Source organism: Rhinatrema bivittatum, chromosome 4, assembly GCF_901001135.1.
Source record: "Rhinatrema bivittatum chromosome 4, aRhiBiv1.1, whole genome shotgun sequence".
NCBI lineage: Eukaryota > Metazoa > Chordata > Amphibia > Gymnophiona > Rhinatrematidae > Rhinatrema > Rhinatrema bivittatum.
Genome location: NC_042618.1, coordinates 50,800,600 through 50,827,486, shown reverse-complemented (window position 1 = coordinate 50,827,486; position 26,887 = coordinate 50,800,600). Strand labels below are relative to the sequence as shown.

Below are 26,887 nucleotides of genomic sequence, written 5' to 3'. Positions count from 1 at the left end.
TCCAGATGACCCAAAAGGGCTGTCGGACATGTCTCGACAAAATGGAAAAATTATTGGGCTCCAAAAAACCGGATCTGTCATCAGCTTTGGGGACCACCACCCCACTCAGGAAGGAGGTTCAAATTTCTACCCCCGTTGGTGTCGCCTCCACAGCAGTTTCCTGGGCCTGGTCTGGAGCTGGGGACCAGCTGCAGCCTTTGTCATCCCGAACCCGTTTCGGTTCCTCACCGTCTCCCTTGGTCCCAGGAAAAGGCCATGGTGATCATCGTGAACCGTCGAGAAAACATCAGCATCTGTCATCATCCTCTAAGCCAGACCACAGGCAGGCATCAGCATTGGTGCCTCCTCCGAAGCGGTCTTGGGGAGGAAGCGATTCCCTCCTACTCCCACTGAAGCCTCCAGGTGGCCTCCACTGATACCGGTGGAGGGCTCAGAGCCCCCCAGTTCCCCAGGGGATGTCCCGAGTCCGCTGCCTCCTCAAGCCATTTTGTCCTTGACTGCCTTTGAGGAGGAGTTGGAGAGGCACGTGCGGTTGGAGGTCGGCTGGGCCCTGCAGGGCTTCGAGCCTCTGATTCTACCAGGATTGCCACCGCCGCATGAACCGTCTCCACTGCATGTGCATGTTCTAATCACCGCACTGCTATATCAATCCCTTCAGTGGTGGGCGACTCCCTCCAATTTGAAAAAGGGAATCTCCTTCTGGAGCCCACAACCCCAAGCTACCTTCACCACAGATGCGTCTTGGACAGGGTGGGGTGCACATCTGGCAGGTCTCCACACCCAGGGTCTTTGGTCTGTGCAAGAATCACAGTTTCAAATTAACTTCCTGGAGCTGCGAGCAATTCGGTACGCACTCCAGGCATTCAGAGAGCAACTCCAGAACAATGTAGTTCTTGTTCAGACCGACAATCAGGTAGCTATGTGGTATCTGTTCAAACAAGGGGGAACAGGATACTTCACCCTTTGTCAGGAGGCAGTCCACATTTGGTCATAGGCCATCAACAACATCCTCCTCCTCAGGGCAGTGTATCTCACAGGCTTGGACATCACCCTGTCAGATTCCCTGAGCTGGGCCTTTCGTCCTCATCAGTGATCCCTCAGACAACAGGTAGCGAACAGGATCTATTGCTTGTGGGGGACCCTGGACAAAGACCTCTTCACCTGCCTGGAGAACAGGAAGGTGGACCACTTCTGCTCCCTAGACCAGAGGAGTAGCAGATCGCTGGCGGATGCCTTCTCGATTCCCTGGGGCACCAGGCTGCTTTAAGCTTACCCTCCCTTGTCTCATCTGGAAAATACTCCAGAAGCTTCAGCAGGATTGGGCCTCCATGATCCTGATCGCTCCCTTTTGGCCCGTCAGGTCTGATTTCCAACCCTAAGGGATATGCCCTGGCGACCTCTGATTGGGAACGGCCCCAGACTTAATCATACAAGACCGGGGCAGGCTCCGTCACCCAACCTATAAGCCCTGGCCCTCAAGGCTTGGATATTGACCGGATGACTGTGCAGGCCCTTGGCCTTTAGGAAAGGGTGTCACATGTTATTCTGGAGTCCAGGAAGCCTTACAATATGAAGTGGAAGAGGTTTTCCATTTGGTGCGAGGAACGCAGTCTGGATCCCTTTTCTTGCTCCCCTCCCACGCTCTTAGACTATCTGCTTTCCCTCAGAGTCTGGTCTCCAGACCATATCTGTGAGTTCACCTCAGCGCCATAGTGGTTTACCGCCAGGCTACGGATGGTATTGCAATCTCTTCTCATCTGCTTGTGGGACAGTTTGAGGGGCTTACTTCAACTAAAACCCCCCACTCGCCCTCCTGCAGTTTCCTGGTATCTCAACATCATCCTGTCACACCTCATGAAATCTCCGTTTCAGCCATTGAAATCCTGCGTCCTGAAGTGCCTCTCTTGAAAGGTTGTCATCTTGGTCACGGTGACATTGGTCTGCAGGGTCAGTGAACTGCAAGCCCCAGTGTCGTACCCTCCTTATACAAACTTTTGTCATGACAGTGGTCCTCCGAACACTCCTGAAGTTCCTTCCCAAGGTGGTTTCAGAGTTCCATCTCAACCAGTCAATTGTGTTGCCTTCCTTTTTTCCAAGGCCTCACACTCACCGGTGTGAACAGGCTCTGCACACTCTAGATTGCAAGTGAGCGCTAGCTTTTTACTTAGAGCAAACGGCTCCTCACCACCTCTCCACTCAACTCTATATCCTTCAACAAAAGCAGGCTAGGAATTGCTGTTTCCAAACAGACTTTATCCCATTGGCTTGCGGACTGCATTGCCTTCTGTTACGCCCAGGTGGGCCTATAGCTCGATATTCATGTCAAGGCCCACTCAGTACAAGCCATATCTGTCTTGATGGCTCATTTGCACGCAGTCCCCATTCACGAGATTTGCAGACAAGCGACCTGGAGTTCTCTCCACACCTTCGTCTCTCATTATTGCTTGGACAAGGATGGCCAGCAGGACAGTCGATTCGGTCAATCCGTCCTCCGTAATTTCTTCCAGCCATGAAAGCCCAACTCTCCTGTCCTGTCCTGTGCTGTGGTTGTTGCAGCTTTAGTTATTGTGCACGTTAGCACTGCTTCCCTGCTGCACATGTTCGGAGCGGCCTAGAGCTACTTAATCACCCATGTGTGTAGACTACCATCCTGCTTGTCCTTGGAGAAAGCAGAGTTGCTTACCTGTAACAGGTGTTCTCCAAGGACAGCAGGATGTTAGTCCTCACGAACCCGCCCACCTCCCCACGGAGTTGGGTTTCTCTTGATTTATTTTATTTTTCACAAACTCTGTTATAACACTGAAGAGGGACCCCATGTGGACGCATGGTTAGCAACATGCTGGGCATGCTCCAGTCGAAATTTCTAGAAACTTTGACAAAAGTTTTCCATGCCACATTCCAATGGATGATATCACCCATGTGTCAGGACCAACATCCTGCTGTCCTTGGAGAACACCTGTTACAGGTAAGCAACTCTGCTTTAGCAGAAGAAAGGTATTTGAAGAAAATAACAACTTGCTAACCGTTAAGCACAGGAGTGGATCTTTTATGCTATGGGGTTGTATGGTAGCCAGTGGCACAGGAAATAGTTTGTAGGTGAAAGGAAGAATGGATTCAACTAAATATAAACATATTCTAGAAGCTAATGTCCCATAGTCAGTGAAGAAATTGAATCTGAAAAGAGATTGGATGTTTCAGGAAGACGATCTGAACATACTTCAAAATCAACCATTAAGTACTTGAGGAAAGAGAGATTAATTCAACTATGTTGACCATGATTGCCTACACTTTTGCAGTCGTCTTTGTCATGAAGCAAGTCCACTATCTTCTTCTTGCTAAGTTGTTAGGTATAATACTGTAGCTAAAACATTCTTTATGATTTGGGCTGCTGGTAATTTCAGCTCATGACATAAAAATACCTTTCATCATATACAGATTATTTTGATAGTGGTTTTTCCTATAGTTCATTTTGCATTGCTGTTGTCCGGTTACCCAAACCTTTTTGAATTCTCGAAATATATTTAGTATTTGAGTCAAAATCCAGCTTCTGCTTGAATTAGGAAAAACTGTGCATCTGTTTTTCATCTTTAAACTTGTATTCACATGCGTTTTGTTTTCCTGTTGAATGGAAGCAGAGTATGTGGATCCTATTACAGCAATGGCATTATTTATCATTTATTTGAAAAGAAAATCATGGAAAATATGGAACAAATTATATTTGATTATTTTTAGCCATCAAGAATGGTGTTTAATATAGAAGGAAATACTTAGCAGGCTGTTAGTGTGGGAAATATGGAAAATACTGGACATAAAGCTACTATTATCTCTGACTTGTAGTTATCTGTGTAATGCTGCAGGTACAAAAGGATTTACTCCTGTTTGCTCTTGTACCATCATATCATTCATGGTTCACTTTGTTTTTCAAGATTAGTGGGTTTTCTTCAAACCTGCTTAACTATAGGTAAGCTTTGTTTAAGTTTAGATCTGATTCTGATTGGCAACTATATCAAAATTGTTTTGTGAGTTCTAATGAGTATAAAATTTTGACTTGCAGGATGAGCTTGTGCTGGTACTTGATTTTCAGCCTGATCATCATAACTTCCTTGGTAACTTATTGATAAGAGCATTGATTTTTGTAACTAAGAATTCATTTTCTTTTGTTTTATAGCTCCAAGATAAACCTTTGTTTTTTTGTTTTGTTTTTACTTAGTATAGTGAGACTGTATTTGCAGTAAACATGATGCAAGGGCATTTTATAGAGGGCAAAGACCTTACAGGCAGCAGTTGAAAATGCTACTGAGATTTATTTTCTGCATTTGCTTTCTTCAAGATCTTTTTTTTTCCCCAAGCACCTGCTGAGTGCATAAGAAAATACTCGGGAAATATTATTATATCTTGGTTTTTTTTGTTTTCAGCATGTAACAAGTCTTACGAAAATGATTACCATAAAAATCAGTGATAGAATGTAACCATTGGTGAGTTTGTGTTGAAGACCTGCTTCTCATATTAAAGGTATTCATGATAACTACCCATGAGATCTTTATGAATGACCTTGAACTAAGGAGGGATCACACATACTTGCAGACAAATTGTAGCTGGCAGCAGTTGGATGTAACAATCAGGTTGTCTCAATGAATACCTATCTGGTAGCCAAATAAGATGGAGTGTGAAAACTGGCTATTAGCAAACTCCTTTCTGTTACTGCAGATTGTCTTTGGATACTTGTTGTCCTAGAAACCTGTTTCTGGTCTCTTTTGAAAGAAGAAACACACCGTTTTACTGAGTGTTCTTAGGAAAAGCTATGGCTTTTATTTATTTATTTATTTATTTTTAACTTTTATATACCGACATTCTTGCATTAAATGCAAATCATGCCGGTTTACAGTGAAACAGAAAAAGCAGGAAAAAATTCCTTAGTCGAATACAATGAAACAGCTTAGTTAACAAAGGAAACATAAAAATAAATTTTACTGTATGTGTAAATAAAAAATATATTGCTTGCAGTTGCTTGGGTTCCCCTTCCCAGCGGTCCCAGAGCAGCAGGCGCCCATTAAACACAGCAACTGGGGTACACAAGGAGCATGCTCCCAGTCCCCCGTAGATGCTCTGTCTCATGCCAGTCCTCCATAGAAGAGGAGGAGGTGGAGCAGCTGTGGGATCAGGCATATGCACACAGAGTCTCTGCACCGCCTTTGCTGCTTCTGCTCCTGTTCTAGTTGTGTCTGAATGGGGAGGGGGGGGGGAGATCAACAAAAGATAAAGAGGTGGTGAGAGGGGCCTGTGGGGAAAAAGAGGAACGGGGCAGGGGAGAAGAAGATAAGGGGAAAGAACATAGGGAAGGAGAGGAGCCTGAAGAGCTAGGAGATGGGGGTAGCAAAGAGGAACTGTGGGCAGGGAGCAAGAGGGGAAAGAAAAAGGAGGAAGGGTAATGGGTGGCATAGGAGAAGAGGGGGAAAGGGAAAAGAAAAATGTGCAGGGAGGAGAGTGTGGAGAAATGGGAGGGCTCAAGACAAACCAGGGGGGAAGGAATGAAGAAAGAGCCTTGCCATGATTTATTTTGTTATCCTCTAACATGAAAGATGCATGAAACAAAAACATTTACATTCATACTGACATTAGAGGAAATCCTGAAAGTGAAATATTTGATAGGCATTATAGTTACAAGTTTTTCACAGCAAGAGGGAAATATTCTTGCTTTCCTTTGTGTCATAGATATCGGGTGGTGCGATCTGGTTCTGGCACAGTGATACTCGAAATATAGCAAAGGAGTTTTCAAAATGATTTCTTATTCCTTGATGCTCCTGAACTGAAAGAAAGCTACAATAAGCCATGTGGATTATCTCCGAAGATCCTAGCTCTCTATAAAATAAAGCTTTGCAGTATGCATTCTTATCGACAAAGTAAATAAAACATTATGTTGGTTCTTCTGGTAGGATTTTGTTTCCACTTTGTTCAGCATTGCTGTTTAGCAACAAATGGCAGGATCTCTCCAGTGTTGGTGTTCAGAAGCCGGGCAAAAGTGAATTTAGAAAAAAAAAAACCCCGTAGTGAAATTATGGATACCAGGAGACAGTTCAGTTAAACCTGCAATGAAAGGCCTTGTTTTTTAAGAAACAACAATCTTTCTCCTAGTTTTCCATGCCATGCTATACAGGATTGTTCCTGCTGGGATAACTTGCGTTTTTATTTTGTATTGATCTCGGTTTAATGGGTGCCTTTTCAGTGGTAGCTGAAGGCGAGTTGCAGTCAGGTGCAGGAGGTATTTCAAGCCAGCTGTGCACATGGGGAGGCTCTGGACATGCAAACTGTTCTTAACGTTGTTCTTTGACAAATGGGGATAGGAACATTTTCTTCTCTATGTATTTACCGATTGTAATAATAATAATAATGTTTCTAAGGAGCCATAAGCTCAATTAACATAAAACTAGAACACACAAGACAACATTTACCAAGCTATAATGAGTACACTAATAACCACATTATTCAGATTGAGTGCTAATTAGCATAGGCAAATGAGTAAGTGTTAAAAATAACAGGGGCTGAGATGGGTTTTTTTTCTAAATGCTTTTTATTTTTATTAAGCTGCCAATAGCATATCAAAATTATTTCAAAACCTTTAGGGAATAAGAAAATTAAGCATTGTTTTATCACAGGTTTTTGCTATGACACAGGTTACAGAAAGGTAGAGGAATGGTCCAATTCGGCCTTATATGGCTATTCAGATGCTATCTGATATCTGTCCACATTGATCTTCCCTGTATTTGCTTTTCCAGAGAGCATGTGCTCATGCTTCCCAACTTCCCTTGATATGGTTATTGTAAACCTCAGATTAATGAAATGTATTTATTTATTTATTTAAGGCTTTTATATACCGACTTTCTTGATACAAATCAAATCAACTCGGTTTACATTGAACTAAGCAGAAACTATAACCAACCAATCAACAAGTGACAATTTAAAGGAGCATAAGGTTACATTATAACAAGGATGCCTTAACTGGGAGAAGGAGAAAAAAGAGGGGGAGAACGAAGATAAATTACTATATACAATGGAATATGGGAGGGAGGCAAGGAGCCAACCTCATGATGACATGTGAGCATGATTAGTGTTTGTTTATTTACATAAGCAATATGAAAGTTCTAAATCAGGCTGTTGGGCTAGTAGCGGGGAAGGCTCGGCAGAATAGCCATGTCTTTAGTTTCTTTTTGAAAGTTAGTAGACAGGTTTCCTGCCTGAGGTCCGGGGGCATAGCATTCCAGATGGAGGGTCCTGTGATAGAGAAAGTCCTGTCTCTGATATTTGAATGGTGTGCAATTTTGATTGGGGGAACATGTAAGGATCCCTTGTAGGCATCTCTTAAGGGTCTTGTTGTCGAGTGCAGTTTGAGAGGGTGTGAAAGATCTAATGGGGTCTGATGGTGAATATTTTTGTGGCTAGTTGTCAGTGATTTATGAAGGATCCTGAAGTTTACTGGGTGCCAGTGAAGATCTTTTAGAATGGGGGAGATGTGCACTCTCCGATTAGTATTTGTTAAAATTCTCGCGGCTGCATTTTGGAGCAACTGGAGAGGTTTATAGTAGAAGCCGGTAGACCTTGCAAGATGGAATTGCAGTAGTCTATCTTGGAGAAAAGAATGGCTTGGAGGACAGATCTGAAATCATAATGGAATAGGAGCGGTTTGAGTTTTTTGAGAACTTGAAGCTTGTAGAAGCACTCCCGTGTGGTATGTTTTATAAATTGCTTTAAATTCAAGTGGCTATCTATTATGACTCCAAGATCTCGGGCGTGGGATATTTGTACATTAGAATGCAGTTGGTTATGAAAGGGACTGCCTTCTGGGGTGATTAGCAATAGTTCAGTCTTGGAAGTGTTGAGCACCAGGTTAATGCTAGAAAGATGATGGTTGATAGATTGTAAGTGAGAATTCCATAATTTGAGTGTTGAGTCCAGTGACTTGGATATGGGGATTAAAATTTGTACATCGTCTGCATATATATAGAAATTAAGCTTTAGATTTGAGAGTACATGGCAGAGAGGGAGTATGTAGATGTTAAACAAGGTGGGCGATAAGGAGGAGCCCTGGGGAACTCCGAATGGGGCGTTAGTATGTGAGGATTCCTTGTTATTGATTTTAACCTTATAGCCTCTGTTGCTAAGGAAGGAGTCGAACCATCTAAGAGCTGATCCTGCAATACCTATATCTGATAGCCGGTTTAGTAGGGTATTGTGATTTACAGTATCGAAAGCTGCAGAGATGTCAAGAAGGGCAAGGAGGAATGATTGTCCTTTGTCAAAACCGATGTAAATTTGATCGATGAGTGAGATGAGGAGCGTTTCAGTATTGTGTTCTTTTCGGAAACCGTATTGTGACGGGTGTAGAATATTATGGTCTTCCAAGTAATCTGAGAGCTGCTTATTTACAATTTTCTCCATGATTTTGGCTACAAACGGGAGATTTGAAATGGGGCGGTAATTGTTGAGGTCATCCGGATCCAAGTTCGGTTTTTTGAGTATGGGTTTAAGGGTGGCCAATTTGAGAGCGTCTGGGAATATTCCTTGTGAGAGGGAACAGTTGATAATATCAGCTAGATATTTGGAGATGTATTCTGGTATGAGAATCAGAAATTTAGATGGAATTTGGTCCAGAGGGTGGGTCGAAGGTTTCATTCTTTTTATCAGATTTTCTACTTCAATAGTGTGGGTAGGGTCAAAGGATTCCAATCTTATGTCTGTGTTTGGTCGGTAGAGGGTATCCAGAGACAGTGAGTTTGGGCTGGTAGGTAATTTAGCTAGGGTGTTTGAGATTTTATAAAGAGTTTGAGATTTCATAAAGAGTTCAGAAATGCTGAACTCTTTATGTTCTACAAATATTTTTCTCACATAAAGGCATGTGTACTAAAACGATACCATGTACATTGCTCAAAATATTAGCTGGGTTGTTTGTTTCCCCTGTCGGTCTTAATCTTTTCTTGTATTAGAGCATGTGATTTACTTTTTACATTTTTAAACAAACACCTTTAGGTGTAACCACATCTCATGCTTTTAAGTCTTCTGAGCGCACTCTTGACCTGTTTATTCTGTAGTCCTGCTTTGTGTATATAAATCAGATGCCTTTATGAGACTTTGATGGAACTCAGGACAGCATCACCTCTTTTCACATGGAGCGTAAAAGTAGCTAAATTTAAGCAGAGTTTGTTTTTTTTCCCCGAAATCTTGGAGTGTCTGTTGCTCCAGAGTAGTGTGCCATCGGGGCAATCTGAAGGTGAGGGGAGGGGATCACCCCTTGAAGAGCTCTTTAGAGGAGCAACTGTGAAATGATGTTAATAGAAAAAAGGAATTCTACTTTTGGTATTTATAGTTAAAAGACATCAGTCTAAGTGAAAAATAGTTCCCTCAAGGGAAGATCCAGTATATGTTTGTTTTGCCACAAGTTGAAGGTACTATGACAGGTGTCCCCCCCAAAGTTTTCAGAAGTAGGGCCAGATAGGACATTTCAAATCTCCAAGAAGAGTTTGGGCCATTCTCGCCCTCCCAGTGAGTATATACGCTGGGGAAGAGTTCCCAGTGATGCCAATAGTAACATTTCTAGATTTCTCAGAGGTTGGCAACCCTGGCCCCTGCATCTCTCCCCATTTTTAGTATCTGCCCTTTTGTGGATGACAAGGTGTGGGATTTTGTGTGTGTGTGTGTGTGTGGCACACTCTCCCACTCACCCCCAATACACACTCCCTTCCTCTCTACTTCCCTCCCCTCCCCCTCTCATTGCTCCTTTCCCTCACTTCCCCTTCTTCCTCCCCCCCACCCTACCTCTCACCTCACTTATCTTCCTCTTCAGTTGATGGAGCCTCGCCAGTCTTACTGCTTTCTGTGCCCCATGATATGTGCAAACCCCCCCCCCCCCCCCACACACACACACGCCCTAAGTACAACTTACTGCGTGGGCTGGATTTGATTGCGGGGAGGGGAAGTATTGCGAGCTGGAAAAATTGCCCCCGTGGGCTAAGTTTGTGGGAATCCCTGCACTATGACTTTAAACTAGGTACTGGTTTCTCAGCATTAATGTGATGCAGTTTATTATTTTTTCCCTTTTAATGATACTTTTCTATTCTGCCATATCTGACATAATTATATTTTTCAGCTGCCATCTGAGAGTCATAAAATGCCTTGGCATTGATGTCAGATTGTGAGTGAATAGTGGTGATGAACTCAGCAGATGAGAAACCTTCAAAGATGTATGTTCAAGCTCATTGGTTATTTCTCAGTTTTAGGAGAAACAGTTTCCCTTATGTTAGTAGGAAAGCAGTGCTCATCTGTATATCTGTATCATCAGGAGACAAATGCAGTCTGAGTTTAAAAAAAAAATGAGTGCTCATGCGTTGTGTTTTAGATAGAGGCTTATCGAATGGTAAATCTAGATTGTTTTACAAATTCAAATGAATTTAATCTTGTGCTTTGCAAGAATATGTAACAAATAGGAAAACAAATTACAGAATTTGCTTCCCTATTTGAGGATTACAAAGTGGACAACCTAATATTGTTAAATGAACAGAATAAATTGTCACTGTCAAGCTACCTGGGCAACCAAACCAATGGACAGGATAACTTTCAGGACATGTGGCTAGCAGACATGGATGGCTACTGGGTTTGTAGAATGCTCTAGGCCTTCAGGCCCATTTATTCTTTTGTTTGCAGGTTTAAGAGCTGTATAGAAAGGAGAGCTTTAAAAAGTCTGGTCTCTGTTTCAAAAGATAATGATGGACATTTGTGTCATGTGGGTTCTGGTGTCCTAGGAACAATGTAATCTGATTTGCACCACAAATATGCAAGCAAATGTGCTTAGTAAATTAATGGTAGTAAAAATGCTAGAAGGGTCCGGTATGCTTTTTAAGAATTTGGGAAGCCTGAAGAGATTAGACTCCAGCCTTATATTCATCAGAGCAGTTTTTCGGCCTTTGAAAAGTCAGTTTTGCCTGCAGCTAACATTATTTTAACCCTCATTTCCAAAGCTGGGATGGCTGCAGACTAGCTTCAGTATTGAAATTTGAGGATAAACTCATTTTTGTTACCACTTGTGGCTCTTGGCAACTAACAAACTGATGATATAGATGAGCTTTTCCCCCAAGTCATTTCAGATGAGATCGGTGTTTTATGCTGCAACCTGTAAGAGCTTAATCAGATGTAACCCAGGCTCTGCTCCTTAAACTCTAATGGGCATGTCGTTAAGGTGGAAAGCCATGTTGTTGGCTCATCATGACAGACATAGCTCTTTGTTAATTAAGTCTTTCATTCATTTATGAGAGAAAAAAAAGTATAATAGAAAGTCTAGTGAACCACACTAAGGTAGGATTAGCGGGGGTAGAGAAGAACCACCACCGTGCCTGTTCTTTCTAAAGCCATCCTTCAGTTACTTTGGAACCAGGAAAATGGCCAATCTCTCTTCTCCTTCATGCCCGTAACTACCATTTAGGTGCCCCTTCGAAACCACTGAAGTGGTGGTGGTGCGGGACAAAGAAAGGGAGGCTGGGGCTGTCTAAGATATTTTTTTGTTTGGTTTAAGATGAAAATTATTGGGGGCAGGGGAGGGGAGGGTCTTGCTCCACTCCTCCCCCGGATACCAGATATTCTGTACACCATACTCACAGCACCTTTCTTTCTCTACAAGTGCAAGGAGCAACTTAAATCATGTCCTATTTCTGAACAGTTCTTTTCGCAAAGAAAGCTGATGACATCCCACTAGCTTAGGGGAGTATAAGCAGAATTCAATTTCATTTCTTACTCAACCTATATCATTTTTCCTTGCCCATTCATTAAAAAGCAGTCTCACAAAGAACAATGTTTCTTGGGGTATCTGGGGTCAGAATATTCCTCCTTTGAAATGATATGAGCCTCAAGTTGTAGCTCTAGAAATTACAAAGTAGCTTTTGATGTTTTAGAACATGGTAAAACTTAACCACCAGTTGTTTGATCCACCTCCTTGTTAGACATCAGTATAAAGTCTTCGATGCAGCAGCTTCGTAATTAGTATTCCAGTGCCCTGTTGTTAATTGACCTGTATAGTTGTCTAGCAGTGTATTATGTAAAATGCCTGTTCATTAATTTACAACCCATGCACCTGTACTTGCATCCCCCCCCTTTCTTAATCTGCCGTAAAAGGTTGCAATTCTGACTGGCATATAAAAAGCTAGTGGGAGTTTTTGTGGCTATAGTCTTTGATGGTTCCTTTTTATAAAACTAGCTAGCAAAAATGTGCAAAAGTGTTCTTGTGAAAAGAAAATTCACATGGAAAGGAACGCCAAGAGCATATTCTTTTAACAAAATGTACAAATTGCCTGGTCACAAGCTTAGAATTAATTGTATTGTCTAAAATTAGGTCTTGACTTACATGTGTTGTACGTGGCGTGAAGTCGAGATTTTGAGCACCAGGTCACTTCGGCTGCTATTTGAATGAAATTCAGGGTTTATTCCAGTGATTATTAAGACAGATGTCTGGCAGAATGCTTGTATGCAATACAGCAATGTAAACACTGTTCTCACAGGACAAGCAGGATGGTAGCCCTCACATATGGGTGACATCATCAGGATGGAGCCCAATCACGGAAAACTTCTGTCAAAGTTTCCAGAATTTTGACTGGCCCCTACTGGGCATGCCCAGCATGGCACTAACCCTGCAGCCAGCAGGAGTCCCCCTTCAGCCTTCTTTTTTCTGCGCAGCAGTAGCCTTGTGGTTTAGGAGCTCTGAAGAGATTCCTGACAGGAATTTTCCTCACGGACTTATTTAAAATTATTTTGCCCCACAGGGGTCCCTCCTCTAACTTTTCTCAGGCCGCAGTACTCGGTAAGTTTTCACCGTTTTTCATCGATTACCGTCGAGTTTGGCCCTCGAGGCTTACTGGCCGTCGACCGTACCACGGCTCAATTTTTTCTATGGCCATGGCGTCGGGTTTTCGTCGGTGCCCGGACTGTACTTGCACCATGTCTATCACAGACCCTCATGGAGTCTGTGTAATGTGTTTAGGCCGTGAGCATGATGTCCTGACTTGCACCAAATGTGCCCTCATGACACCAAAAGGTCGCAAAGCCAGAATGGAGAAGATGGGACTCCTTTTCCGTGCTCACACCCCGACGCCGTCCATCGCATCGACGTCATCGGAACCGGCACCGTCGAAGTCGCACCACCATCGACAACCCTCCGGTCACCGCCCGCCATTGATGTCTTCACGGCCATCAACTCCCGTTTCTCCCCCTCAAGATCGAGGGGATCGAAGGGAGAAACATCACCATCAGCATCGTAAGTCTCAGACTGTCCAGGGAGTGAAATCATCAACCTCTCCACCGACCAAGCCACCATCGAAGAAGCCCCGTCCAGGAACGGTACCGACCGCTCCTGCGACCGGGACATCGAGGCCACCCTCACCCGATCGGGGTTTGGGAGTTGCGATTCTGCCTGTAAAGATGGTCCCTCCGACTATGCCTCAGCCTCCCTCTTCTGTCACGGAGTCGGAGCTGATTGCCCCAGGTCTCCAGGAAGAACTGGACCGGCTGGTCCAGGAGGCCATTGACAAGGCGATGCAACGACTCCAGGTCCCTCCGGCACCGGCACCGAGAGTGGAACCGGTCACCGACCCGATTCCAGCAGCGCTGGCACCGCTGCTATCCCGGATGGAGGCGCTCATGACTGCCCTTCCACCGGTAATTCCCGGGTCTCCGATGGCCTCGGTGCGCTCCCCGACAGCTTCATCTGGAGGAGAAACACCATTTCGCATTCTTCCTTCGGGGGTATTGCCTCAGCCATCGATGCCATGTCGTCCCTCGCCACCGATTCATTCATCGGGAGTGATACGCACATCGGCGCCTTCGATGCCGGCACCGATGCCCCCCAGGGTGTCCACGGTGCCCCCAGTGATTCCTTCGATTTTCTCGGAGCCTCAGCCGGGCCCTTCTGGTTTCCAACCCCCTTCTCATCCTTCAGGTCAGCCTGCTGATCCTTATGACACCTGGGGTGATGATACTTCCACAGACACTGATGATTTACCTTCAACTCCTTCTCCTACTGAAAGTAGAAAGCGTTCTCCTCCAGAGGACCTCTCTTTCATTAATTTTGTGAAGGAAATGTCAGAATTGGTCCCTTTCCAGCTTCAGATGGAGCAAGATGATAGGCACCAAATGATGGAGCTTCTCCAATTCCTGGATGCCCCTAAAGTGATCACTTCTATTCCCATTCATCAAGTTCTTCTTGACCTCCTCAAAAAGAACTGGGAAAACCCTGGATCCATTGCCCCAGTACACAGAAAGGCTGACACTACTTATCTGGTACAGTCAGCCCCCGGCTCAAAAGAAAGCAAAAAGGACAAAACCACACTCCTGTACCCCTCCTGTCAAGGAACGCAAGTTCCTCGACAATATTGGTTGTCGAGTGTTCCAAGGGGCCATGCTGATCTCCAGGATTGCTTCTTACCAGCTGTACATGACCCAATACAACAGGGTCATTTTCAAGCAAATACAGGACTTCTCTGAAACCCTGCCTGACCAATTTCAAGAACTTCTTCAAACCCTTGTCAACAAGGAGTTTGAGGCAGGAAAGCATGAGATAAGAACAGCTTACGATATCTTAGACACCTCCACTAGAGTGTCTGCAACTGCCATTTCGGCAAGATGCTGGGCCTGGCTCAAGTCTTCTGACCTTCGCCCAGAAGTACAAGACAGGCTCTCTGACCTGCCCTGTATAGGAGATACCTTCTGACTTCCCTTCTAGACAGCCCTTCAAGAAGGACTCTAAGAAGTCATTCTTCCGCCCAAGGAAGTACTATCCTCCACCAACAAGGTCCCGAGTTACGAGGCCTTATCAAAAATCTCAGCTTCGCCAGCCCCGGAAGCAAAAGCCACAAGCAGCTCCCCAGCCGGGGCCTGCTTCAGGTTTTTGACTTTCCCTTCGAGAGCAGCAGCCTGATTCCTCTGCCAGGCATACCAGTGGGAGGTCGATTGTGCCACTTTCATGGCATGTGGCAATCAATCACTACCGACCAATGGGTGCTAGCAATCATTGCTCAGGGTTACCACCTGAACTTTCTTGCTCTTCCACCGGAATCACCACCTCTACAAGTGTGGAGAGTAACCGACCACTCTGTCCTTCTGGAGCAGGAGGTTTCCCTTCTTCTCCAGTTAAGGGCAATAGAACCCATCCCTCTTTCTCAACAAGGCCTAGGGTTCTATTCCCGGTACTTTTTGATCCCCAAAAAATCCGGGGGGCTTCGTCCAATTCTGGACCTACGTACCCTCAACAAGTACCTCCAGCGAGAAAAGTTCAAGATGGTAACCTTGGGCTCGCTTCTACCTCTTCTACAAAGAGGAGACTGGCTCTGCTCTCTGGACCTCCAGGACGCGTACACCCACATTGCGATAGCTCCAGCTCATCGCAAATACCTCAGGTTTTTAGTAGGCCCAAAGCGCTATCAATACCGGGTGCTTCTATTCGGCTTAGCATCGGCACCACAAGTCTTTACCAAATGTCTCGTGGTTGTCGCAGCCTTTCTCAGGAAAGAAGGTGTTCACGTCTACCCCTATCTAGGCGACTGGTTAATCAGGGCCCCAACTCAGCAAGCCGCTCGATCGTCCCTGGATTTGACCCTACACACTCTAATTTCTCTAGGATTTCTTGTCAATTATGAGAAATCCTATTTAGTCCCATCTCAAACCTTATCGTTCATTGGGGCAGACTTGGACACCTTACAGGAAAAAGCCTTTCTACCTCAACAACGAGTGCAAACCCTCGTGTCCCTCACTCACCAGTTGCAGTCTCAGTATACAGCAACAGCTTGACAATTCCTTGTCCTTCTCGGACACATGGCATCCTCAGTCCAACTCACACCAATGGCCCGCCTGGCCATGAGAGTCATGCATTGGACTCTGAGGTCACAATGGATTCAAGCGACTCAGCCTCTGTCAACCATTGTCCACATCACCGACGCACTCCGTCTGTCTCTCGCCTGGTGGAAAGATCAGAACAATCTCCTCCAGGGACTGCCTTTTCACCTGCCAGATCCTCAACTCATTCTCACCACCGACTCTTCCAACCTCGGCTGGGGAGCTCATGTAAACGATCTGCAGTCACAAGGTTTTTGGTCTCCAGAGGAAGCCAAACACCAGATAAATTTCCTGGAGCTTTGAGCGATAAGATATGCTCTCAGAGCTTTTCAGGATTGCCTATCAAATCACGTCATCCTGATTCAGACGGACAACTAGGTGGCCATGTGGTACATCAACAAGCAGGGAGGCACAGGCTCCTTCCTTCTGTGTCAGGAAGCTGGGCAGATTTGGGCGGAAGCGCTCTCCCGCTCGATGTACCTCAGGGCCACCTATTTGCCGGGAGTGCACAATGTCTTGGCAGACAAACTGAGTTGTGTCTTCCAACCGCATGAGTGGTCTCTCAATCCCTCTGTCTTCCAGCAATGGGGTCATCCCCAAATAGACCTCTTTGCGTCCCCTCAGAACCACAAGGGGGACAATTACTGCTCCCTCATTCGGAGCGAGCGCTCTCAGCCCAGAGATGCATTCTCCCTCTCGTGGGCAGCCGGTCTGCTTTATGCATTCCCTCCACTTCGTCTTCTCTCGAAGACTCTCGTGAAGCTCCGTCAGGACAATGGAACCATGATCCTGATAGCACCTCACTGGCCACGCCAAGTGTGGTTTCCCATACTCCAGGATCTCTCCATCCTCAGGCACATTCCCTTGGGAATGCACCCGCTTCTGATCACTCAGAACGACGGATGTCTACGCCATCCCAATCTTCAGGCCTTGTCCATGACAAGCATGGATGTTGAAAGGTTAATTCTTCAACCACTTAACCTTTCAGATTCAGTTTCTCGTGTCCTGATTGCTTCACGAAAGCCTTCCACAAGAAAATCTTATTCCTATAAATGGAAAAGGTACACATCATGGTGTTCTTCGCAATCCCTTGATCCCTTTTCCTGTCCAATCCCAAGGTTTTTGGACTATCTCTGGCATTTATCGGAATCGGGTCTAAAGACCTCTTCCATCAGAATGCATGTCAGTGCGGTAGCCGCCTTCCATAAATGTGTCGGGAATGTCCCTATATCAGTACAACCCCTCTTAACACGTTTTCTTAAAGGCTTGCTCCATATCAAGCCACCTTTACATCCTCCGGCCCCTTCTTGGGACCTTAATCTGGTTCTCGGGCGGCTCATGAAACCACCCTTCGAACGTCTTCACTTCTGTGACCTAAAATATCTCACATGGAAAGTGATTTTCCTTTTGGCTATCACTTCAGCTCGCTGGGTTAGTGAGTTACAGGCCCTAGTTACCTATCCACCTTATACTAAACTCCTGCAGGACCGGGTGGTACTCCGCACTCACCCTAAGTTTTTGCCTAAGGTGTCAGAGTTTCACATTAATCAATCCATCATACTACCTATTTTCTTTCCCAGGCCCCACTCCAACCCAGGGGAACAGGCTCTGCATACCCTTGACTGTAAACGGGCTCTAGCCTTCTACTTAGACCATACAGTTGCCCCCAGGAAGAGCACTCAGTTATTCGTCTCTTTCCATCCCAACAAACTAGGGCAACCTGTGGGTAAGCAGACTCTCTCCTCCTGGTTGGCGGATTGCATATCTTTTTGCTATCAGCAAGCAGGCATTCCTTTCCAAGACCGTGTTAAAGCACACTCTGTGAGGGCCATGGCGACTTCAGTAGCACACCTACGATCGGTGCCGCTTCCTGACATTTGCAGGGCTGCCACCTGGAGCTCTCTCCACACTTTTGCAGCCCACTATTGCTTGGACAAAGCCAGAAGACAGGATTCCATTTTCGGCCAATCTGTCCTGCGTAACCTATTTCCAACGTGATGTACCAACACCCTTCCGTCTGCCCGGTGGGGTTCAGGATGCCTTCTACCAAATTTCACCCCAGTTGTTGTGCCTGTTGCACGCCGTTGGGTGCATTTGGTGCATGTTCGGATATCCTCAGCTCGGTACTCACCCATATGTGAGGACTACCATCCTGCTTGTCCTGTGAGAAAGCAAAGTTGCTTACCTGTAACAGGTGTTCTCACAGGACAGCAGGATGTTAGTCATCACGAAACCAACCCGCCCACCGCCCCGCTGTGTTGGGTTCGTAATGTTTTGTTGTTTTATTTTTTCGGCACTGCCTGTAGCTATCAAATAAGACTGAAGGGGGACCCCTGCTGGCTGCAGGGTTAGTGCCATGCTGGGCATGCCCAGTAGGGGCCAGTCAAAGTTCTGGAAACTTTGACAGACGTTTTCCATGATTGGGCTCCATCCTGATGATGTCACCCATATGTGAGGACTAACATCCTGCTGTCCTATGAGAACACCTGTTACAGGTAAGCAACATTTGTTAATTATTGCATGCAAAGGCCCATTTGGAAACTCAACTTTTTTTTTTTTTTTTTATGCTCATCGAAATTAAATTTTGGATTTGTGGTTATTAATTCATGGGGCTCAATTTAGGTATCTGGTATTTTATTTAAAATATATTAATTATAACTATCCTGGTTTAAAGGCACTTAAATCTATTAATTTGCTTCTATCATTCCCTCTTACACTACATAAGCTATAAATGTGACTTCTTTTTTTTAAATAGCACCCAGAGCAGTCTCTAGATATAGACTGAGTTTTCTTTGTATAATAAACTACCCATGCCTTGAGTGTTTATCTGTGCTATCAATGTTTGTTAAAATTTAAAATCATTATATCCCATTGATTATGAAAGGCAGTTTTTTCATTAGAAATCACATGGAAAAATGTAAAACTCCTGAAACTAAATTGTGCCGTTTTTATGAATTATGTCAGCAGTCATTTTCAAGGGCATTGTCCTAATAGCAATGTGGGTGTGCAGCTTCTTCAGAAGAGAAAGTACTCTGATTTTAAATCTCTGTATATTTTTTCACTAATAAGGCAGGTGAGCTTTATTTAAACAGATAAGTGTGTGAGGCTGTAATAAAGCAGCTATTTTGTATGATAATAAAAATGCCATCTGTGGTGGTTTAAGCATGAACTAAATGACTTTGAGGGGGTTAGCCGAATTGTGCCTGCTTCAGAATAAAAGGCCGGTCCCTGACCCTTGGAGACCATGTCTGTTTCTGTCTAACCTGGAGAGATTAGGAAAGTCCACAACATCAAAAGAAACTACAGACAGACTTATCTGTGAAAGTGCTATTGTGTTATGGAGTCATTTATCAGGACCTATCAGGCCTGCGTGCTCAGGAGCCTTCACCCGCTGGCACAAACAATCCAGCCAGAGCCATCTTTCTGGAGATCAGCCTGTGGGACTGCAGTGATGTGCTTGAAAACAGGCAGACTATAGATCATCAGAAACCTGACTTTAATTACATTGACAAACATTTTTGTTATGTTTGAAGGATTCTCCCAGTAAGGCACCCCTCCCCCCTGCAAAAAAAAATAAATTTGAACCTGTTGTAGTTTTCTGCCATATTAATATTTTTCTTTAGCCCTGTTGTAGAAATTTCACAAAGTCAAAAAAACCAGAACTATATTCAGAATGATGTGTCCAGCTTGAGTTTATAGGTAAAAGACTAGTCTTAATGAGTTTCACAGATAATGAGATTTTAGGAAAAATGCAAACTTAGGTAAAGACTAAATAGAAAAATGGACAAATAAAAGAACAAATGATTAAAGCTGCTCCAAGAAAATTAAGTCTTAAATCCGTAGCACACTCATGAACATTTTAAACTCTTTATTGTTGCTGTGAAGACCTGGAAGCAGCACTGAAAAAAGTAAATTGCATCCCCTTGTGTCGTGCTTGCCAGTGAGATTCAATGCTGTTTGAATTATATCAGCCAGACGAAAAGTGGGCTTTAATGTATTGGGATTTTTTTGCGCGTGTGTGTTCTTCTGATTTGCTTAGGAAATGCAAAATTAGGCCCAGAATGCAGCATTTTGCAGATTTAAATAAAAAGGGAGCAACTGCAGCCTTGACTATCAGTGTAGAGCTCTCTTCGGGTTTCATTTCACTTTATATATTTGAAACTGCACATTGGCCCAGGTAATGATGCATTATTGTAAATTCCAGGGAAAAGAGTTTAATTTGCTAGTCTGTAATCTAATTCTGTAACCATTAGTCTGTTTTGTTGGAGACTGGAGAGGAGATTGGGAAGAGTTACAATTTAGTTACATATTCTTTTCTGTAAGATTTTTATTCTAGTAAAATCTTAACATGCATAGTTTTTAAATGTCTGGTTTTCCCAAAAGAGGTTCTTACAGATTATATGATATTCATACAATGATTTTTGTGCTAACAGCTAAGCACTGAAGAATGTACTTTAGTTGAAATTGTTTAATGGTGTGTATCATGGGATTCAGCAGCACATTTTCTTATTTTAGGATCTTCAATTAATGTTCTTGTTTTATTTTAATTGCTTTTAGTTGAGCGTATGACAATATAAAGGAATGCTTTAATCACACAAAATACCAAATGCCAGATGATCAAGGGGTATCTCCTGCTCTGTAGTTCTCAGAAAAGCCTTTGAAAAATTAACCACAGGTGTCACATTTTAATACTGTAGAACTGCATAATTTCAGAGTAGATCTATTTTTATTCATGATCTGTTTTTTAGATAAAATAACTGCAAATAATCACAGTGCTGTTTAGGATCAGGAATAACATCAGGAACCATTGCTTCGCAAAAGGGGTAGTGAATATGTGGACCAGATGGTGAAACCAAAAACAGTAACAGAATTCAAAACGGCATGAGCTGAGCACAGAGGATGCTTGATGGAGAAGTGAAGGTGGGGTCCGTAGTCCTGCAACAGGAAGGAAACCGGACAGACAGGATGGACCTTACTGTCCTTATTTGCCATCATTATTCTCTGTTTTTATCTAATGCAAGTAAGTTTTTGGACCAAAGATCAAAAGCTTGCATACTGCTCCCAAAGAAATTGTTTTAAGTTAGCTTGTTTTTCTGCATAATATTTTAAATACCATTATAGATGCAATGTGCTTTCTTTTTCCACTGTTGAGCAGGTGAAAGTCATACACTTTGAAACAACTGCAATTTCAAGAAACATTTCAACTTGACTGAGTAGTTGGCTACATTGGAATACCTTCCCCCTCCTCATGTGGTGTTATAATGCTAAAACAATACTATATACATGATTATCCCTGAGTATTGACCAAAATGAACTACGGTACTTCTTTAAAACAGAAATGTTTAAATTGTGTGTTGTATTTTGGGACTTTGCCTTAGGAGCAGTCCAACGTGCTTCAATGGCTCCCATCGGTGAATGTAGAAGGTAAAAGCCAATTCAGCCTCCCAGCAATGCTGATTGTGTAGACATATCCTCTTGGGGCAAGGAGAGGAACAGGACCCCTCCACCTCTTACCCCCACCCCAGCCCTCACAGGGAATGGAGAGAGATGCAAGATTTCCCATCCTCTCAACATTGTTGGAGGGGGAGGGGGGAGAGTTGCAATGAAAGCAATATATATATATATATATATATATATATATATATATATATATATGAATGAAGTCATGGGCACCAAAGATAAGAGATTACACAGCATTCCCATGTCTTTGGAATATTCACAGCTAAAAGTTAGCAACCCAACTAAGGCTTTATTGAACTACATAATAGCAGTATGTCTAGCCCATTTGTATTAACTAGATCAAAAAGGTAGAAAAACATTTCTTTTAAGGCCTGTTAAGCTGTACCAGATCATTCCTGTGGAAGTTTGTTTGAAGTGTCGAGAGTGAACTTTAGCGTGCACAGAAGATATAAATTTGTGCTGACTGTAGCAGGTAATTGGGGAGTAGCAGTTTTCCCATGCTGAAATACAGTATACTGCATAGATGCTCATATTATAAAATAGACTGTAAAAATGTATACTACTTTTTTTTTTTTTTTTGCCAAATACAAATAGAACTAATCAACTTACTAATTGCATGAAATAAATACAGCAAAGGAAATATTCTTCTTGGGGGATCCTGATTAATCAGAAAACAGACATCTGTTGAAACAGTGTTCAGTGCCAGTTAGTTGCAAATAAATCATTGCCGTTTTCTTTTTGCATCTACAGTGTTCAAATATTACATTAAAAATTAAAGTGCAAGAGGGAGCTATCTGGCTTGGGAGGAGCATGTAAACAACCATAATGTACGGGTTGACTAGAGCATGGATTCTGCATCAATGTTTATATAGACAGCAGGCAGCCAGAGACATTAGAGGATGGCATAGGAAACTGTATAGAGTATTTCTAGCTTAAAGAAGGGACTGCTACACACATAACATGTACTGCATGTGTGCATTGTATTCAACATATTTATTTTATTATTTAGCATTTTTCTATACCGACCTTCATGGTTAAATACCAGATATTCATACAAGCCTTCCCAGATGTCAATTGATCTAATACTTACAAGCCACCCCTAATCTCCATCTACACTATGGTCGACCTTATCTCCTATCGTTTACTTGTGTAAATTAATAACCTGTCCTTTCTCTTCCTCTAAGCCAAGTTCTTATCACCTTGTTATATGTAACTGCCTTTTCAGCACTTTGTTATTGTTATGTTTACTTTGCACCCCTGTTTTATGTGAACCAGCATGATGTGACTGCTGTCTCGAATGCCGGTATATAAAAAAATCTAAATAAATAAATAAAAATCTATATCAGATCGGTTTACATCGAACAAGGGTAGATAACAGAAGGAACAACTTTTTTCTAATCAAGAAACAAAACAAAAGTTACATAGGAGACTGTCACCTTTTCAAAAATAAGCCCCCGAGTTTTATATGTTTAATTTGGTACTGCAGTAATGGGAGCTTGGTGTCTTATATGCCAATGTTCATGCAGTTAGAAAAATGCCACTCAACTAAAAAGTGTCCCATATGAAATTTTCAATAATACTTTTAAGAATATTAAACAAGGACTGAAAAATCCTCTTGTTTCTTCAAAAAACTTTTTTTGTTGAACTTTCATTACAAAGAAAAATTTTCGAAGAGGGAAGTGGATAGTTTCATAGAACTTCAATGCATTACTAATTTGTAATGCTTTGTATCGGTTTTAATCATGAACATACCACCTCCTTCCTTCTTTGTTTTTTTTGAAATATTTTTTGTGAATTGCAAAGTGCTTTAAAAACGTATCATAAATATTCTTAAATGGCAGTGATCAGTTAGAGTCCCACTTTGTTTATTTGTAACACCAACTGTGTGTCTAAAAATTCACTAACCACGCACCGATAACACCGACTGTCTCTAAAAGTTTATAATCCACCCGACAAGGCCTTGTTTCTGACCCGAAAGGGTCTTTCTTCAGGGGAAATCAACAGATGTTATTGAAGTCGGATTTACTTATCTTAAACTTGATGTTCTTCGAGATGTTCATGCCTCACCAAAGGCTATAGGATACTCAGAATGTAAAACGAGTATAAAGGAACCTCCTTCCCTCACTGCGAGTATTCATTCAACAAATTACCGCGAGCTGAAACGCTTCACTTTTATGCCATGGTAAAACCGGTTAGACGCTCTCTGTCAACGCTCGATGCTGTCGCGGGCTGTTTAATATTCTTAAAAGTATTATTGAAAATTTCATATGGGACACTTTTTAGTTGAGTGGCATTTTTCTAATTATATAATAAGTGCACCCTTAAAATCTTTGATGCATAGTATCTTGGAATGTTCATGCAGTAGCATAAGCCTCGTTCTATTTATCACAGAACATTAAAATTATTTTTAAAAAGAAGTTATTTTTTAAACATGCTTTCAAATTCATAGCCTTTTATAGTAATTTATAACAGTGTTCTTTCTAAAAGAGATTAGTGGTAAGATATTTATATGGAAAACATTAAAGGTTTGGGGGAAAGTAATCTTATAGGTGAATTTGAAAAGTCCGATGTGCGCCAAAAATGGGAGATACACGAGTATGTCCAGCCAGCACACACTGAACAAATTTTAAAAGCCACTCATGTACGCATGTATCTCCTCGTATGCACACAAGTGAGACAGCCCAAAAAAGGGGCGGGGCATGGGCTGGGTGGAGTAAAGGTAGGACATAGGCGTTCCGGGACTTTAATATAAAATGTGCACATAAATAACTTTACTACAGCTATGGATGACATGTAAGTAATAAAACAAAAAAAGCTAGGCGAGTCAGCGGGGTTTTAAGGGTTGGGACTAACCGGGGGAAAGGGAGACTAATAACCTAGGGGATTTTGGAAGTCCTATCCCTTAACTGGGGTGAACTGGGAAATTAGTAATGGTGTCGTCGCGTGTCCCTTATAAAAATTCCCCCACTTATGCAGTAGAGGCAGCATTTGCGCGTGTCCATATAAAAATTGCATGCACATGTTCCGCCTATTTTTTACCATGCACGCATATACGCACGTATGTTATAAAATGGCCGCGTCCTTTAGTGCGAGCCGATACATGCGCATACATGTGTGCCCAGACGCCGGTATCAAAGTTACCATCCCAGTTTACTAATATTTATGTAACTAGGTGCTGATATCTTTCCTGTGTTCAGGCAATTCTCAAATTCAGCATTTCATTCTAATGTGAATGCCTAGGCTGACATGTATACTTGTTACATAAAGAAGTATATATTAAAATCTCTCTGAACTCATCCTTATCATGAGGATTGCACTATCAAAAGAAGTATATGCCTTCCTTCCATGAAGGTCACCTCCATAGACATCTGTAGCACCCTTATCTTAATTTAATTAATTAAAGTAAAAATCCTATGGCTTCAGGAGTACTATATAGTGTAGATGGTGAAGAGAAACTGATGCACTAAGTTTGTTTTCCTCTATAGTTCTGAATGCAACAGCCACAAAGTGGTGTGGCAATTAGCCTTCGCTATATCCTGGAGCCTCTTGTACCCAGTACTTGGTAGCCACCTTCTTTCCAGCAGAATGTACATGCCTCATCCTCTTCTGTATATCCTGAAGAAGTTGGACATGCACTGCAACCATCATCTCCTTAAGGGCATCGAGGTACATGAGGAAGCCAAAAAGAATTGCCCAGGGCTCCCCCTCTACCACTAAATTAAAGGAAACTGTCTCTGCCATTCTCTGGACAAAAGCTTGAAAGGGGGAGAGTGTGAGGGAATGTATAAGAGACGCCCTCAGAACGCAAAGGACTGGCCCAGTCCTCCTCAAGAGCCCACCCAGCAAGAGATTCTGGATAAGGGAGCTTCCCTTCAGCTGGGGATGTTAAAGCAGGGCCCAGAGGGCTTAGATGGGCCCCTGGAGGAAGAAGGAAGCCTTGAGAGAGAGAATTGCTCTGAACTGTAAGTTGCATTGTCACATTTGTTTGTGGAACTGCATAAAATAGCAAAGTTGCTGTCACTGTTACTTTCTACAAATAAGAGATTAATAAAAGATTTTCCCACCCTCTGACCGCTCGGTACCACAGAAAGATCCTCAGAAGGCAGGGCTGACCCAGGGGGTGTGGGGTCCAGGGCAAATCAGCCAGAGTGGAGGCCCCCTTGCAATTTAATGGGGGATTCCCCTGAGATTGAAGTGTGGAGGTGGGAGTTGTCATGACCATCTGATACCCAGCATCCTCTTTCCCACTTCTCCTTCCCTGTTTGGGCCCAGCATTATCACCTTCTCTGTTGTTCACCATTCCTGCAAGACTAGATTGACAAAGGAAGGGAGAGTACAACTTTCCTCTCCTTCCTCCCCAAGCATGAACACTAGCACTCTCCCCTTTCCCTCCCCAGATGATACTAGGCCCAGCCAGCGCACTTCCCCACCCCCAGGCTCCAGTCAGCATTCCCCCCCACCAAGACTATGTCTTTCTGGCACAAGGTCCCCCAAAACCAGGGGACCTAGAGCAGTCAGCCCAATTCACCCCAACCCTAAGGATGGCTCTGTCAGGAGGGGTCTGTTGGAAAAGGTAAGGTGAATATTCCTCTTCATAACCAGGATCATCAGACCTGTAAGCAGCAGCCCAAGATGTTTCAAACTTCAAAATCATAAATGAAACGGATGGCATATTTGGTGGCTCTTTAAGGCTTGAGGCCAATTGGTGCAATATATATTCCTTCTCCAGTGCTGTACAGCTCTTGCTTGACATGGCCAGCATTGATGCTGAGTCTCTGCACTGAGACATCTATCTTGGTATTGAATCACTCAGTATCAAAGAAAAAGACTCGCGTATAGACTGTGACAGCACCACAAATGGTGCTTTTGTTTTTACTATGTATGTTTTTATTGTACCTCTCCCCAAACTTTGGAGGGCTCAAATTAGAAGTGAATTTTAAACAAAGAGAAGCTTGAGTATCTTCTTGTCCAATTCCAAGAAAAAAATTGGAGGGTCTCAGTAGGAGAGGACATCTCTTCCTGAATAATCAAGGGGCACGTTCCAATGGCTTTGTTATGGACCCTTGGGGACTGTTGTGACTGTCTCAGTATGGAAGGCAGAGCTCACCTCCAGATGAAGCCATTTTGGACGGCGCATAGCCAAAGCTCTAATCTCCTTAGTCAAGGGCTGATGGAGGTGGACATTGATGCCTTGGTGCCTCCACATAAGAAGCCCCGTGCTGAGTCTCATCAATACCATACCTGACTCCAAGAAACCCTTTTCGTGCATCAAGTGGAAAAAACAGGAAGTTCCCTTCTTTTTGGGCCTCTTCAATCCTAACTCTGACACTTTTGGTGCTGGGGGATTGCCAGAGATCGATGTGGATTTTGAGTCATTTAATGCTGATGCTTTTGAGGGGGCATCAGACCTAAATTTTTGCCAAAGATGTTAGACATGCATTCTTCAGAGCTTGATGATCCAGGACATTATGCTTTAGGCCCAGACAGCACATGCAATTCATGCAACGGGCTGTTATGGACATTTTGTGATTGCAGTACATGCAGAGCTTGAAGCCACCAGCTTGCT

At 43.3% G+C, this 26,887-nt stretch overlaps 1 protein-coding gene across 2 annotated transcripts in view; it reads left to right on the top strand.

Annotated features, from left to right (window-relative positions):
* The window catches only part of BRF1 (BRF1 RNA polymerase III transcription initiation factor subunit), a 572,778-nt gene that overhangs the window by 490,077 nt on the left and 55,814 nt on the right, over nt 1–26,887 (top strand). The window lies entirely within an intron of this gene.